At 40.6% G+C, this 5,218-nt stretch overlaps 1 long non-coding RNA gene across 1 annotated transcript in view; it reads left to right on the forward strand.

The window, feature by feature from the left end:
• The window catches only part of LOC116076240, an 80,398-nt gene that overhangs the window by 51,213 nt on the left and 23,967 nt on the right, over positions 1-5,218 (forward strand). Inside the window, exon 3 of the long non-coding RNA XR_004112874.1 lies at positions 1,384-1,474. This is a non-coding gene — a long non-coding RNA (uncharacterized LOC116076240). The remainder of the gene's footprint in view (positions 1-1,383; positions 1,475-5,218) is intronic.

Here is a 5,218-nt window from a genome sequence, read left to right on the forward strand (position 1 = left end):
AAAAAAAAAAAAAAAAAAAAAAAAATTCTGGGTTTTAAAATTTAGCACTATTTTTTGTTTTGTTTTTTCAAATGTCGGTCATAGAACCCAGGGCAAATTATGTATATCAGACAAGTGCTCTCTCTATAGCCCTGGCTGGCCTGGAAGTCACTATGCAAGCCAAAATTCTCCTATCTTTACCTTCTAAGTGCTAGGATTAAAGGTGCATACCACCATACCTGCCACCTCCAGCCTTCTTAATATATGATATTTTAAGAGATTTCTTGATGCATACGCTATAATTTTTTTTCACATTTATTGATTGATTATGTGCACATACTACATGATATGTGTGTGTAGGTCAGAGCACAGTTTTGGAGAATTGTCCTTCCATCATGTCGGTTCCAGGAATTGATCTTGAGTGTCAGGCTTAGAAGCAGTGTCACTGGTCTCAGCTTTTATTATTAGAGGAGACATTGCTACTTTTATTTTATTATTCTATAAAAAGCCAATTTGTGTGAAAATAAATGATATGACATTTAGTTTCTTAGGCATGTTTTCCTTAAAAAGTATGGTTGGTAATTAAAGTACCTTAGCCACTGTCTTAGATTTGGTTCACTGCTGTGAAGAGACACCATGACCAAGACAACTCTTAGAAAAGAAAATGTTGAAGTGGGCTGGCTTACAGTTCAGAGGTTCAGTCCATTGTCATCATGCCAGGAAGGATGGCAGCACATAGGCAGATATGGTGCTGGAGGAGCCAAGAGCTCTACATCTTCATCTGAAGACAGTGAGGAGACTGGACATGTTTCACACTGGGTGTAGCTTGAGCATTTAAGTCCTCAAAACCCCACCTCCACAGTGACATATTTCCTTTAACAAGGCCACATCTCCTAATAGTGCCATTCCCTATGGACCAGGCATTCAAGTAAATGAATCTATGGGGACCATACCTATTCAAACAACCAGTTACAAAAGCCAGTATGTAAACACAGTTATAACCTAAGAAATGCATTCAGTTCCAAGCGAGGCTCACTGTGGTATCACATCTTTGCTCATTGGCATCCTTTTTGGCAGGTGTCTACTGTAAGAGTCATTGAAGAATTCCATTATCCCCTTTACCAAAAGGCAAACAGATGGGTTGAGAAGTGTAAAGCTATTTAATACCCCAGTGCCTTGAACCTTTCCAATTGTCCTCCAACGATGGGGAAGCTTCCTGCTCCAGCTCGCCCTGGTTTTCCTCTTCTCAGATGCCTTATGACACGTATCTGCACACTGAGAGGTCCACCTAGTTAAGGTCATTGCTTCACCCAGGATATCCATGACAGATTTTCATCTAAGTATTTGAAAAAGCGAACTTTTGTGTTGAAGTCCTTACCTGTGTTTTCTCTTTTTACTCCCCAGGCAGTGTTTGTGTGTGTCTGCAGAGTTTTGCACAGAGTCTGTTCCCATGCAAACCAATGAGGGAGAAGTAGAGGAAGAAAGCAGCTCCCAGGTCAGTACATGGTTCAGCAGAGCAGCAGCTGGCATACAAGCTGGGTGGGCGGGGTTCTGTTGTGGGTAAATTGTAAACTAGACTGATGAGATCTTTCTTCTCAGTATTATTCTTCATTATGCTACATGATAACTTTAAAGTTTTACTGAAGTGTGTGTGTGTTTCTGTGGATTAAACCCAAGGTTTGGCTTATGCTAGATAAATTCTCTACCTCTGAGCTATACTCTTACCCCTTTTTAAATTTTTATTTTGAGACAGGCTCTGGCTAAGTCACCTAGGCTGTCCATGGACTTACTTGGCAGCCTAGCAAGCCTTGATCCTAAAGACTCAGCCTTTTAAGAGGCTGGGTAATGGTTGTGATTCATTCTTTTTTTTTGTTTTGTTTTGTTTTGTTTTTGTTTTTCTGAGAAAGGGTTTCTCTGTGTATCCCTGGCTGTCCTGGAACTCACTTTGTAGACCAGGCTGGCCTCGAACTCAGAAATCCGCCTGCCTCTGCCTCCCAAGTGCTGGGACTAAAGGCACGCGCCACCACCGCCCAGCTTAATAATAATTTTTTAATGTTTTGCCTGCATGTATATATGTGCACCCCTACTGTACATGGTATATAAGCATGTCAGAAGAGGGTGTGGAACCCCCAGGAACTGGAGTTATGGATGATTATGAACCACCATGTCAGTGCTGGGAACCAATCCTGAGTTCTCTCAAGACCAGTGAGTGCTCTTAGCGACTGAGCCATCTTTCCAGGCCTCAATAAGTAATTCTTAACTGTATGATATAACAGAATGGTTATTCTCAGGATGGTCACATTTTAAAGAGAGACAACTAAATATGAAGATATTAATTATAAACCACTGTGAGTACTGTGAAGACCAGAAAATAATACATAGATTAAAGGTGACTAGGGAGGAGAGTTGGACAGTGGAGGAAGGCCTCTGAGACAGATATTAGCTAAAGGACCAGGAGGCCAGCTATGTGAAAAGTGAGGAAAGCAGTGTACTAGACAGAAGAAAGGGCTACAGAGGCCCCGCCTGTTCCAGGAACGATCAGATGCCCAGGTGGCCTAGTGAGATAGCAGATTAGAGAAGGGCGTCGAGCCTGTGCTCCTCAGAGGCCACATGTGGACCTGTTCTCTGGACTGGGCAGCCATTTACAGCTGTTTCCTCTAGGAAGAACAAAATAAATGAGTGTTTGAGACTGGAGACTGCTGGAGAGAGGCAGGAGAAGGATTGGAACCCTGAGCTGCAGATGTCAGGTGAGAGGGAAGCCCATGTTCCTGTGATGGTACTGGAGACAAAGGACAGATCTGAAGTCTATTTTAAAGTTAACTGATTTCACCTTAGGAGGGATTGAGGTCCTTTTCATCACAAATCAACGGGAATTTCCAGAAAAAGGGAGATGGCTCAGTTGGCAAAGTCCTTGCCATACAAATATAAGGGACACATACACACACACACACACACACACACACACACACACACACACACACACACACACACACACACACACACACACACACACACACACGAAATTCTCCTTTCTCTAAACCAGTGAAGTGCTGGGATTATAGATACATTCAGTTTATGTGGTACTGGAGATCAAACTGAGAGCTTCCTTCATGCTGGGCAAGTACCCTACAAATTGATATACATATACATATATACAATATACATATATAAAAATTTTAAAGACGTAATAAAAGCTGGTATGGTGGTCTACACCCATAACTCCAGCACTTAGTTTGAGCTAGCCTGGACTATATATAGAAATCCCATATCAATCTCAGCTACATAGCAAGACCTTGTCTCAGGGCACAAACAAAAATCGTGGTGGGCACATGACTGTGGAAGACGCCTGCAGGCCCGGCCTGCAATCTTAGCTATCAAGAGGCTGATAACTTGAGTCCAGAAGTTTGAGGGCAGCCTAATAAGAACCTATCTATTAAAACAGCAGCAAATGACTTATTAAAGGGACAAGGCATGAAAAAACCTGTGAGAGAGGGTTTTGTTGGAGATGCTCTGTGTTTGATAGGGTGCTATAATTTATTTATTTTTTTTAAAGATTTATTTATTATTATACATAAGTACACTGTAGCTGTCTTTAGACACACCTGAAGAGGGCATCAGATCTCATGATGGGTGGTTGTGAGCCACCATGTGGTTGCTAGGATTTGAACTCGCGACCTTCGGAAGAGCAGTCAGTGCTCTTACCCGCTGAGTCATCTCACCAGCCCCTGTAGTTTATAATAATAAAAATGACAAATAGACACTGATCAGTTGTATCCACTAGTTTGTGAAGTAGTAGTCATTGAATACAGTGATGGACGAGTTGAGATATAGATGAGACAGAAAGAACAGATTCTGGACAACTGTTGAAGCCAGAGATGGCTATGTAGAGGTTCGCTCACATTTACTTTATACATACATAAAAATTCCTCTAATAAACCTTTTTAAATCTCTGTATGTTCTTGTTTCTTTTAAAAAAAAGATTTATTTTATTTGTATGAATATTGTGCCTTCATGCTTATATACGTGTACCATATGTATGCCTGTTGCCATGGGTCTCCTGGAACTGTAGTCACAGACAGTTGTAAGTTGCGTGTAGGTGCTAAGAATTGAACTCTAGTGGAACATCCAGTACTTCTAACTGCTGAACCATCTCTCTAGCTCCTGTTTCTGTTTCTTGAGACAGGGTCTCATTATGTCATCCTGGGTGTCCTGGAACTTGGTCTATAGACCAGGTTGGTCTCAAACTCAGAGATTGCCTGCTCCTGCATCCCGAGTGCTGGGATTAAGGACATGTGCTGCTGCTGGCACCCAGCTCAAAAACTTTTTTTTTTTTTTTTTTTTTTTTTTAGACTGGAGAAGGCTGTGCTTGCTTGAGAAAAGAAGAAAAGAATGAGTGAAAGGATCAGAGTAGAAATATAAAATGGGCTTCAGATTTGCAAGGTTGATGGAAGCTAGGAACCAGTGTGCTATGGTATCTGAGCTCAGGCCAGTTCCTGTTCCTGCTTGGCAGAGGTCAAGGATAAGGGAGGAAGATATTTAGAGGAAAGAGAATGAGTTCAGCTTTATTGTCTTAAAGACAGAATCACTGATCTACAGAGTGGATTGTATAATTGAGAACACGAATAACAATATTTTTTCTTTTTTTTTTTTTTAAGATTTATTTATTATTATACATAAGTACACTGTAGCTGTCTTCACACACACCAGAAGAGGGCATCAGATCTCATTTCAGATGGTTGTGAGCCACCATGTGGCTGCTGGGATTTGAACTGAGTACCTTTGGAAGAGCAGTCGATGCTCCTACCCACTGAGCCATCTCACCAGCCCTCTTTTTTTTTTTTTTTTTAAGTTTTATTGCATTATAATGAGAAAAGTTGCATGATTTCAATTTATCTGAATTTGATAACATTTAAAAACATATTCTAAGTAAATAGAACTAAATCACATTCTTGTTTTCCTTTTGTAACCTAACACCTCCCAGAGACCCCCTTCAATACTTACAATATCTTTTTTTGTCATATTCTTTAAAATTTGTAAAATATTATAACAATAAAAATGAGTATTATAAGGGTTGTTTGATATAAAACAACAATCAATTTAACAGTCTTATGTAGATGCTTGTCTACAGCAATACTGAAAATACATATGTCAGCTGGGTAGTGGTGGCACATGTCTTTAATCCCAGCATTTGGGAGGCAGAGGCAGGTGGATTTCTGAGTTCAAGGCCAGCCTGGTCTAC

The sequence above is a fragment of the Mastomys coucha genome, unplaced genomic scaffold (genome assembly GCF_008632895.1).
Source record: "Mastomys coucha isolate ucsf_1 unplaced genomic scaffold, UCSF_Mcou_1 pScaffold11, whole genome shotgun sequence".
NCBI lineage: Eukaryota > Metazoa > Chordata > Mammalia > Rodentia > Muridae > Mastomys > Mastomys coucha.